This window comes from Caretta caretta, chromosome 1, assembly GCF_965140235.1.
Source record: "Caretta caretta isolate rCarCar2 chromosome 1, rCarCar1.hap1, whole genome shotgun sequence".
In the NCBI taxonomy this organism is placed as follows: domain Eukaryota; kingdom Metazoa; phylum Chordata; order Testudines; family Cheloniidae; genus Caretta; species Caretta caretta.
The window spans coordinates 273,286,268-273,298,305 of record NC_134206.1 but is presented as its reverse complement, the minus strand read 5'-3'; positions in this window follow the sequence as shown (position 1 = coordinate 273,298,305).

Genomic DNA, 12,038 nt, shown 5'->3' with positions numbered 1-12,038 from the left:
CTTCCAGCGGAAGGGAGGCAAAGTAGGATCTCCCCATTGTCTGAGTCTGTGCATACTGACTCTGCAACAGGCGTACTTTATAACTGAGCAATTCAAGAGCAATTTGAGGTCTGATTCTTAGTACTGAAAGCCTTAAATAATATAGAACCTATTTACCTGAAGGACTTCTGTGTCTCTGTGGTCCATGATGGTAGGAGGGTTGAAACTTCTGACCATCCCTATGTACAGTTTTGAAAGTCTGAGAAAGCAGGGCCTTTACATATGAGAGGTTTCAGAGGAACAGATAAATTGGTTAGTCTCTAAGGTGCCACAAGTACTCCTTTTCTTTTTACATATGAGAGGCAATTTAATGGTAAAGCTCAAGATTCCTTTTTTTCCTATTTATTTTGTATGCCTACACATGTCTTTTGTTGTATAATGGTGCAGGATGCTGTGTGTATCTGTGCCTGTGTTCAAATTTGTATAGGTACGTTCCTTAATTTGCCATAAATCATGTTCTTAGTTACTCTTTTCTAAGATGCTCCAAGTTCTTTGGTCATGGGTATTGAACCATCTGAATTTATTATATAGATATTGACCAGAATGGATATCAATATGGAGTCACCCATTGTCATGCTCCTAAGATGCAGCAAATAGAATATTCTCTTACCTGAAAACGGTGGAAAATTTCAGGGCTGTTTGTCATTCTGATTTTTCCTATTGGATCAACACAAATGATTTCTTACAGATGTTTGTGTTTTATAGTGGGAAAATTCACACTTCAATAGCCCTTAACTCAGCCTGCAACCTGTGTTGTGTTGTGATGATCTTGTATAAGTACATTCACAAAAGTTTATGCTCTAATAAATTTGTTAGTCTCTAAGGTGCCACAAGTACTCCTTTTCTTTTTGTTTTGTTACGTTACTTGAGCAGCAGCTCAAAAGGTATACTTTATTAGTGAATTTATAATTAGCTTTTAACAAAGGGCTTTATAAATATGTGTGTACATTTATAAAGTATAAAATTATTCTGGAACTATGCAAAAGGAAAAAAATTGAAAATAATTTTCATACAGGAACTAAGATCCATGGCTAGATGTAGAATTATGGGATTGTGAACCAATAAACTGCAGTTTATATCACATAAGCTGACAAAATTATTCATTTCTATATTACTGTTGGTGTGCAACGTGGTTTACAGACATAGGACAACAGAATCCTTCCTTGAAGGTCTTATAATAGAAATTAGACAGATAAAATGACGGATACAAACAACAAGCTATGGTAGTTAGGAAGTAGGGGTGGAGTTGGAGTAACGACAACAGTAAGCAAGTGTAAAGGGAAACTGCTTTTGAATGCGGAATTTAATATAAATCTTTCACTTATTCTTTAGTAGTAGAACCTTGTCCACAACCACAATCCATTTCATAGAGTCCAGCTCTTCTTCTCACCACGGACCCCACATGAAAGTCTTCAACTTCCCCGAGATAATTTACTGTCCATTTTGTCTAATGATCTATCAGTGGGATCTTTGTTATCCATGTTTATTACACCAACACCTTGGGGCCTCCATTGAAATCAGGACTCATTCTGCTAAGTGTGTCATAAGCACAGAATAAGAGAAAGTTCCTGCTTGAAAGAGATTATAGGCTAAAGAATCAAAGAGTGAAAGTGGACTGTGAAGGGGTGGGCTAGGCCCTGAGGTTCCCGGCTGGAGGCCTCACGGCCCTGCCATACCCTGCCTCAGAAAACGGCAGTGGAGAGGATCCTTCAAGCTGCTAGAGTGGCTGCATAGGATGCAGCCAATCAAGAAAGGGGCTGTAGGGAGCAGCTAATTAAGGCCCAGCAGGCTCATATAAAAGAAGCTGCAGGGTCAGAGTGAGTTCAGTCTCCTGGCAGGGACCAGGGGAGCAAGAGGTGCTCCTGGCTGGCTGCAGGGGCTGAAAGGGCTGGGCAGATCAGTTGCTTGCAGGGACCGGGGAGCAAGAGAATAGCTTCTGATTGACTGTGGGGACTCAACTAAGACAGGCTACGGAGAAGTGGTCCAGGGAAATGTAAAGCAGCAACTAGTAAAGGAACGCAACATGTGCTGCTATATTTAAAGGGTCTGTGGGTTGGGACACAGAGCAGGGGGTGGGACTGGGTCCCTCCAACCAGCCGCTGGGAGAAGTGGCTATGCCCTAAGGAAGGGAATTAAAGTTGTCGCACTCTAAGGGAGAGGGCTGCACTGACACTGACTCAGCAGGGAGTTGTGGTCAGCAAACTGAGTCCAAGAGGGGTGGCTTATCAGGAAGGCTGGGGTCACGGATGACTCAAGTAGAGGCAAGAAGCCCTCAGGGTGCTGCTCAATTCCAGAGTAGGAACCTTGCAACCTTGCCGGACCAAGCCAGGGCATTGTGATGGGCCTTGTTGGACTGTTAAACGACCGAGCCCAGGAAGGGCTGTAGGACACTGGGGATATTTTAGATTGTGTACCGGGAAGGGGCTTGTTTGTTTCGCATATGGACAGTGTGACTTGGCCAGAGGGCTGAGTCACCAAAGACCCGCCTGATAAACCCAGCGGCTGACAGGGGGCACAATGAGCGGAGGAAATCGAGAAAAGACAGAAAACACACCTGACCAGAAGGGGGCATTCCTGAGAGGTAGATGCTACTCTGTTACAGGGACAAAAGAGGCACAGAGGTGAAGTGACTTACCCAAAGTTACACAGCAGGTTGGCAGAGCCAGAAATAGAACCCAGCAGTGATATTCTGTGCTGCTTCTCTAAGAGGAGTATTTGTAACAGTGATTGAATAGGGAGAAAGCTCCTTCTAATATATTTTACCTCTGCAGTGAGAGATCTCTTTACTGGAAGTAAGGGTCTCTTTTTGGTTTTGCATCTCATACACTGGTATAAAAAGGAAGTGATGAAGTTAACTGATAGAGTGATTAAGGGCAGAACAGAAGTATGAAAATTGTTTTAGTCTTGGTTAATGTCACCAGTTGCAGTTCTGCTGAACTTAAGAGAGAAATTATTTTCAAGAAATCAAGAAGCATCACATTGAAGATCAACTTTTCAGTGCAGCCTTAACCAGGGATTAAGAGGTTTTGTCTGTAATTATTTGTAGGTACAGTTAATGTAGGCAGATAAATACCTGAGGTGTGAGTACAATCAAGTGCTTCATTGTCCAGGAGACATTAACTGAACCCACAAATAATTGTAGGCACAAGAGCTCTCACAGTTTGTGGGCACAATGGGAGAGGCAAGCTTCTAAACTGTTTCCTGATGTCATTAGCTGCAACAATAAATATATGGGATCATATCCTCACTTTGTTTAGATTGTCTTAGCTCCAGTTACTTCAATGGAGCTATGCCAGTATATGTCAGCTGAGTGTCTAGCTCCGTGTCTGAAAGGAAATAGCATAGAAACAGCACCAGACAAAATATGAAAAAACAAATATAACTAAAATTACTACTCAGTAAAACATGTTACATTTGTTCTCTTTTTATAAAAAACAAACTATAAATAGATTTTTTTAAAGGTCAGATTAAAATGTAGAGGCCAATTTTCCGCTCTCCTTGGATCAAATCCTGACATCTTCCCTCTGTTTTTACACTGTACTTACTCAAGCAAAATTTCATAGTCTTCAATAGGAGTTTGTCTTCAAGAAGAATAGAGGACACTTGAAGGTCTTTGAGATTTGCATCACAAGATTTACTGGAATAACTCCATAGATGCACTGGTATACCAGAGAACACACTCAGACCCAGATTGCTCTCACCCTTCACATCTGTACAAGGAGAGACAAGCTGCACACAGATCTCTCTGCCCACATGGAAAAAGGGAATCAACCACTTCTGTGGCATTGTCCTCCACCGGCCTATGGACCTCACAGCACCCTCTCTGAAGGACAGCTATCCACACGAGGTGGGAAGAATTGGGTGAGCTGGGATGGGTGTGGTAGGTCAGGGGTGGAAGCAGATGGGTACACATCATTCCTTCTTTAGTCCCACAGAGATTCTCAAAAAAAGACCATGTGTCTTGTGGCTTTCCAACCAAGGACCTCATTCCAATGTCATTGAAGTCATTGAGAAGACTCCCATGACTTCAGTGTACATTGGATCAGGTCCAGATTGTTACACACACACAGTATATATATATATATATATATATATATATAATCTAGCAGGTCTCCCTAAAACCTGGGTGGGGATTACAAAAGGTAGAAGAGACCTAACCCAACCTTTGAGCTCCTCATGTAGATCTAATTTACCTAAATAATTCTTAGATACTATGGTGATGGACACCATAGAAAATCCTAAAATAAAGACTGTACTGTGATGACATTGTCACAGGTTCATGAAATGCTCCTTATACATTACAGCAACCAGCAGTGTTTTCACAAGAAAAATCCTTCTAGTTGCAGTATTATATTATTTTCACCCCTCTACCAACTGGTTGCAGATTTTGGAGGCTTGCAGGTTGGTTTTCCATTGGAGGAGAAATCACTGATGCTGTGTTTGGGTATTGTCTTAGTGTAACTTATATTTTGCTCTATATCCACCAGGCTTTGAACAGAGGTGGTTGAACACTGTGCCCATAAAACCTTTGTTCAAGAATCTCAACCAAAACATCAGTCCTTAGCTGCCAGGGAGCAACTCTACCTCAAGAGTTTATTTTTTTTTAGAGAGATTAAGGCAGGCAGCAAACTTTCTCCCTGCAAAAGAAAACTGCCACCCAACCCTAATAATACAGCATTTCTTCCAAGACTTTACAGTGGTTGCAAAGCGGGAAGGTCCCAGAGCCCAGGCTCTAGTCCAAGCCCAACCATCTATACAGCATTTTGTAACCCTGCAGCTCGAGCCCCGCATGCCTGAGTCAGCGGACCCAGGCCAACCTGGGGTATTTAACTGCTGTGTAGACGTGCCCTCTAATCTACCTTATTTATTGGAACTTTACATTTAAACAAATTGTTTAAGAAAGAAATCAACCTGAATTGTACCTATTCTTACTCCCTATGCTGAATTGGCATGAGTGAGAAACCCACTGTTCCCGCACAAAACACTCAGAGCTCGACAACACTAGTGATACAACTTTCATTCGTCTTTTTCTTGCATCCATTTCCGTTTGCTGTGCTCCTACGTATAGTAGTATATTTTCATGCTTGTTCTGCATTCTCTGTCACATTGTCCTGTTTTATTTTTTATCTCTGAACAGAACTAAGCACATTTTACTTATTTTAGAAAGTAATAAAAGAATAATTAATACAAGAGCAATGGATTTCTGCTTAAATGATTGAGACACTGATCTTACTAATTATATTTATTACAGTAGCTCCAAAAAGTCATGCTCAGGATGTGGCCCCATTGTGCCAGATGTGGTTCAAAGATACGGAAGGACACCATCCCTGCCACAAAAAGCTTAGGATCTAAGCTAAGATACTAGAGCTGGTGGTGAGAAACAGGGAGGGAGGATGAGGGTAATTAGCAATACATGGTTATATAGACTAGTACAATGTAAAACTTGAGTCACACTGTTTTTGTTGTTTTTAAGTTATAGGATATAAATAAACGAATTAATAAAATCGACTTTCCTCCAGCTCTGGACTATATTTCTAGAGCAATAACCAAGGAATTGGATTTATTTGTTGAGCCAATCAATATCTAATATCTCTGAACTGAGATGTCATATTCCAGATTTTAACATAGGGCTAATTTTCAAATGAAAATTATGTTTTTTCAAAGAAATGCTGATAAAACTAAAGCAGCATGAATGCGAAACACTATCATTTAACTCATAATTGATTGTCTATAGCGGATAATGTTAACAGGATGATCCAACTAACATTGGGTTAGCCAGTGCTGGTGTAATAAAATCCCTTATGCATATCTTACAAGAGCACATTGGTTCTTTCTCACTCTGCAGCTAGTCTTTGTATTCTTGAGATTGTTTTGCTTGTCAACCTGATTTTGTTTTATGTTTTTATTGGGAGATAACAGTTAACATTTTGCATTTACTAAGGAGTTTTTGGCATGGTGGTGATCTAATATTACTGAGCATAGCTGATAGCACTGTTTTCTGCCATCAGCGGCCAGATTGGAATTCCCTTGTTCTCTCGGTGAAGGGGTTCCTCTGGGTATGGCTGTTCCTTTCCTGTGCAGAAGAGGCTGCTCTTCCTCTCCTCTGCAGCTTTGTTCCTCCCCCTTCCTGGGACTGGCAGAAGTCTCTCCACGAGATTGAAGTCATGCATAGGGGGAAGGAGTGGCAGGGTGAGAATGGGGTGTGCACTTGTGAAGCCCCCTCTCATGAACACAGCACAAACATCAGAGGAAAGTTGATAGTACCAGAAACTATACTCTTTTGCAAGGAGCCACCTCTGCACTAGAGCATCCTGGGGTGGGTCCTCGGGAGTCCCAGGGGAGTGTATGACTATGCTGCACCAGTGGAGTTATGTTGCCAGGCAGTGTGTGTGTGTAGTGGTGGGGCACATCACGGCAGTGGAGTCATTTTGACCCGAAGTTTGGTGGAGGGAGGACAAGCAGCTGGTTTCACAGATGAGTGCAATCCTCACCACCTGAAAGCCCCTGCTTTGCACCATGTCCTATATTTACCCGGCAAAGTGTGTGTGCTTTCAAAAATTTTACTCCATGCCCGTGTGAGTCTGTGCATGTTTATAGAGCACTCTGTGTCCCACCCTAACCACATGTTGTGCCTGTCTCAGAAGGTTCTCTGGCCCCACTTAGCAATATCTTCTTTCCCTCCATTGGGTGGAGGAGTGGCAGGTGTTCTCTGCCTCCTCCCACAAGCCCCAGGCCTGTGGTGAAGGGATTAATTCCTCCCCTCCCCCCAACACACACACACATTACTTTTGAGTGCTACCAGCAGGAGGAAACTTGGGTCTTCCCTCTGATTCCCCCTCCTGGCTGGGTCTGGTGCTGCCACTGCCTTTCAGGTAGTGAGTGAAGGTCTTTTCTTGTCTCATCTTTCCGGCAGCTTCACAGAAGGGGGGAGTCTCCTGCTGCTCACTGCACACACAGGAGCACTTCTGGAGCTGCAACTGGCCTTCCCTTTCCTCCTTGGCTCTCCGCTGCCTAGGCTCAGCGTGGGGAGGAGGAGGAAGATATTGTTGTCCCCCCGGCCTGAAAGTTTGGGGGCTGTCTACTCCCTATTTGCCAATAATCAAACATAGAGGGCCAGGGTCTCAGAGTCAGTGGCCTACTGGTGAGTGCTTGAGCCTTAATTAAGCAGATTGTAAATAGTTAGGTTTCAGAGTAGCAGCCGTGTTAGTCTGTATTCGCAAAAAGAAAAGGAGTACTTGTGGCACCATAGAGACTGACCAATTTATTTGAGCATAAGTTTTCGTGTAGCTTATGCTCAAATAAATTGGTTAGTCTCTAAGGTGCCACTAGTCCTCCTTTTCTTTTTGTAAATAGTTGGTAATGTGTCTTCCTCATTAAAGAGGATGCTAGTTTATGGCAGTTGGCTGTAGAAATTGAACTGTGGAAAAAATGTAACTAATGCCAGTGTAGCCAACTCTCTCAATTTTATCAAGAGTCTCATGATATTTGGTGTTGTTTCTTAAAGTACCAGCTTTGGAATTCCTTTGATTAAGTGAGAATCTCAGCTTTTATTTATTGTATTTTTAAAGTAAGTTTCTATTCCTCATGTTTGCAGAAAAAAAGTAGGAAAAGTGAACCCTAAAGGCTCAGAAGGAAAATAAAAAGACCCAAAATATATTAAAAAAACAAAACCTTCATAATTTTTAAGTCAATCTTTTCATTTTGGAGGACCTGAGATGATTTTTGAATGCTTGCAGTTGGGAATATTGTAAATGAGATATTATAATTTGCAGTTTATCCAGCTATCTTGTGCTCAGGCACTTTATGACATGCCATATTAAATCCTTAGGTAGTGACTGAACACAAAAATACCAATTTTCTTGTTTGAATACTTTCAGAAAAGCTTCCAAAATATTTGCATCTCACCTGAACTAAACCCAGTCTCTGAATGTTTGCTTTTTACCACAAAAGTATTGGCTGACATTAAATAATCTAAACCTGTTGTGCAATTGTATTTGCCCTTGGTGTCAACAAAACACGTCAATTTAAAAGTTGAACAAAATTATCCTCTCAGTGTTGTGCTTCAGAGTTCTACAGGTGGAAAATATTGCCTTTACCAGTAATACATTCCTTTTACTGAAAAAGATGAAGTCAGTGTGTAGAAAGTAATGAGGGCCCTTCCCATTTAATCCCTTACAACCTATTCCCTGGTACATACATCCACTGAAGGAGAATTCACATGACCTTTAGCGTACTGTACAGGATGCACTTTACATCCGAATATGAATGTGAGTCATTAAAAATGGTTGGCATGGTTTTAAAAGTTCTAAGTATGAACAGTGAGGGATTGGAGGGAAAGGACACTCAATGGGTTGACACTTTTGCTTAATTTTGAGGCTATAATGTGATGTTAAATTGCCTTGAGATTTGGGATCTGTGAAACTGTTTCCGGTAGCAGAAATATCAAAGGCTCTTCTATGTTTTGAGATCTCATTACAACATACTGACTTCTCTGCACATTAGAAAGATGTGCATTGACAAACTGAGTGATTAAATATTTTCAGGAGTGAGCCTTCCGAAACAAGACAGTTCTCTGAAGTTCCCTACACATATAAACAATATTCAACATGATTCCCTTTTTCCTTTTGATGTAGACTCATACTTGACTGATTTTTGAACCCCATCTTTTTCCTTTATGCTCTGCAATTCAGCTTATCCAGGCTAATCTTTTGATTCCTCTGAAAGAAAGCTTTACTCTACAATTAAAAGAAGATAAAAGGAATCATCAACAGAACACTATATAATAAGCTTAATAGGTTCTCCTGAGTGTTTTCCTGTTAAAAGTGCCTTCAGAATACATGCTAGCATTTAGTAGCAGACACATATGGTCCCTATTTTCGGTGCTTATATGGATTTGCTGGAATTTGAACCTTTTCTAAAGGACGGAACATGGAAAGACACTTGTCTAATTGGTTTCACTAAAACTTTCCATATGGAAGCAGTAATCCAACTTGTCCAAAGTTGAATTTTGTCAAAATAGTAGCAAAATCCTCAGTTTTCTTCTTTAATTCTCTTAAAAATACATTTAGTTGATTTGAAAATGAGTATCTATTTGGGCTAAATATGAAATATAAAGATAAGATGGACATTTTAATCATGGGAAATCAATAATGCAGGAAGAGCTGAACAAAAGCATTTGTATTTAGTTTGGTTTATTGTCATGTGTGAAAGCACACTCTTGGAAAACGTGCAAATTAGTACAAAGGAGAGAAATTTATAATTTCTGCCATTTCCATGAACATCTAATGACAAAAAAAAGTGTCATAGACCAATTTTCTTATCCAAATAAGATCTCACCCATTTTATGACAAAAATGGTAACATTTTGTCTCTGCTGTCTTCTCCTACCTTGGCCCTGGCCTGATCCAAAGGCAATAAGTCAATGAAAGAACTCCCATTGACTTCAATAGGCTTTCAGTCATGACCGAGTGAAGATACAGGGTTTTTTTTCCCCTTCAAAAGTTGCATTTAGTTTTTGACAAGGAAAAGAATGGGTGGGTTTGTTTCTGCAACTGTAAATGCACAGTAGTAACTTTGCACACACTGAATAGTCTAATTGAAATCAGTGACACTAGGCACATGCAGGAATGTTTGCAGGTTTGAGACCTAAGTAAGGAGGTTTTTTTTGTAGTTTTGTTAAAATATTTAATCTGATCACCTGCAATGGTATTTTGTTTTGCTTTGTGCAGCTCTAAATATGGATTTCAGAGTCACAATGTCCCTTTTTCTTGTCTGCATATAGTCTTTGGTTTTGTTATTGTAATACTATATTTTTAATATTTATGATACTGTATAATTTCTCTTGTATTATATATTAGTAAAATTATTTTTAAAGAGTGACAATACTTTTTCAATAAACAGGGGCAGGAATTGCCTTTGCTATACCCTTCAAATCCCTCTTCCAGCTCACTTGCATCACTTCTATCTTCTGTTGAATAAACTTCAGACAGCTCAGGTTCATTCATCCAAGTCCTAGTCTTGGCTAGGCCACGAGAAATAGCTAATAGTGCAGCATCTGGGGTTGCTGAATTCTGAGACATAAAGCTGAGGGGCATCCACATATTACTAGCACCACATTCCTATCATCTCAGTATGTCCCCCAGTGGCCTTATAAACATGTTGAATAAGAGAAGTGACAAGGCAGCTTTGAATAACCTCACACAAAAGTCCTCCAGAACCACCCTTTGAAACCTCTCAGACACAGAAGAGTGAGGCTTATAAGGGGAACCAGTGTAGAGCTACAATAAGCAGCCTTACACTGCACTCACCCCAAGATTGCTCCCCAACCTCTTGCAGAGTATTAACAGGCCTTATAAAGTACTCAAGCTGTACAGCGGGGAGGGGGGAAGGTAGGAGGACAAAATCTGTCCCATGGCTTTTAAAATGAACATACTGTATGGATGAAGCAAACTATTTGTGTTCCTTTTTAAATCAGCTTCTAAAACTGCGGTTGGCATTCTCCAGAGCCAGTGGGGTAGCACACAGTCCTCTTCCTCTGTTCCAGTTGACCCTGTGAGATGATGGGGATGTCTTCCATTCACAATTGTCTTTATGGCTCATGCTTCTCAACTAATTTCACTTCCCCCTTCTGTGTAAAAATGTTTGTTCATAAAGAGGGTGCACTTAATGTTCACTTTCCTAATGCCACACTTCCCCCGCTCAAATGCTGTGCTGGCTTTTCAGTGATGCGACTGCTTTAATTTCTCTTTGCTCATTATTGGATACCTAGGAGTGAGCAAGTTAGAGCCAGCTAATGCACTTGTTCATCCTTTAAAATGGGAAGGAAAGACTGAATCGTTTCTCATGGACCATTGGGTAAATATAGCTGCTAATGTTTAATGAAATGACGGAGAGTGTAATTCATCCCTGCTATCAGAGCAGAGATTGCAGTGCAAATTTCTGTGTGCAAATCATGTTATAAATGAGAAAAATCCTGGGTGACAAAAAGAACATAGAGATCAAGGGTCACATTTTGAATATCTGAACATAGGTGTTGAGAAGGCGTTGAGTTTTTCCTAGCTGTGCTTTCTGATTACAATGTCAACACACAGTGAGCAGAATAAGTATGTTAATTTGTTTCAGAGTAGCAGCCGTGTTAGTCTGTATTCTCAAAAAGAACAGGAGGACTTGTGGCACTTCAGAGACTAACAAATTTATTTGAGCGTAAGCTTTCATGGGCTACAACCCACTTCATCGGATGAACAGAATGGAACATATAGTAAGAAGATATATATATATATATATACATACAGAGAACATGAAAAGGTGGAGTAAGAGGCTAATTAATTAAGATGAGCTATAATAATTAATCTTAATTCATTAATTAGCCTCTTACTCCACCTTTTCATGTTCTCTGTATGTATATATATATATATATATCTTCTTACCATATGTTCCATTCTATGCATCCGATAAAGTGGGCTGTAGCCCATGAAAGCTTATGCTCTAATAAATTTGTTAGTCTCTAAGGTGCCACAAGTCCTCCTGTTCTTTTTATGTTAATTTGTATCACTGCTGCCTTTTTTTCTTTTGCTCAGCCCTTTTTTCTTTAATTTTTTTCTGGATTAACAGGAGGTGAAGTAGAGTAAGGAAAAGACTGTGCAACACTCACTGTCGGTAGATGGCACCTCAGAATAGTTGTGCGACCGTGAACCCTTTGGGAATCTTTCGTGGTTGCTTTAATGATATTACAGTGATAGAGTTAACATTAATCGAAAATAGAAAGTTAGCTCTTTATTGCTCTATTAATTTGTGTCTAATAAGCACGTCTGAACGAGTTAAAATTATCTGTGCAAAGAAACAAAGCATAAACGGAGAAAGATTATGAGAGAAAAGGTTCACTGGCAGGTCAGAACATGCAGGTCTTGGGACTAGGATCAGCTGCCAGACTCTGAGATTGGAAGATTGTGGACACAGACTAAAAATCAAAGGGGAACTAAAGAAAGTCTTCAGAAGCTGGAA